This window comes from Tupaia chinensis, unplaced genomic scaffold, assembly GCF_000334495.1.
Source record: "Tupaia chinensis unplaced genomic scaffold, TupChi_1.0 Scaffold143823_1, whole genome shotgun sequence".
NCBI lineage: Eukaryota > Metazoa > Chordata > Mammalia > Scandentia > Tupaiidae > Tupaia > Tupaia belangeri.
This window is the reverse complement of record NW_006203673.1, coordinates 906,228-906,621: the sequence shown is the minus strand read 5'-3', so window position 1 is coordinate 906,621 and position 394 is coordinate 906,228.

Here is a 394-nt window from a genome sequence, read left to right as displayed (position 1 = left end):
AGCGGGGCGCGGGGAGGGCGGGCGGGCGGAGGGCCCTGCTGCGGGCCCACCCGGGCACTGTGTGGGCCCCGCCTACCCCAGGACCCGTGCCAAGCGGGGTGTCGGGCCCGCCACCCGGGGCTCTGCCCGGCGTTGAGCTGCCTCTCCGGGACGGGCGTGTGGCCTCTGGACCAGGAAGTTGAAGCTGAAAACAAGGATTGAGAACTTGCAACTATAAGCAACAGAAAGAATCTTTAGCTGTCCTAAACCAGTTGAGAAATATATTATATAGAAGGACTTGCTCTACCTATGGACAGTGAGAAGATGATGGTTGCCAGCCCTGCATTGCCTCAGGGAAGAACAGGAACTACTCTACCATTCTTGAGGAAGCCAGATACCCAAGGATAACTCACGC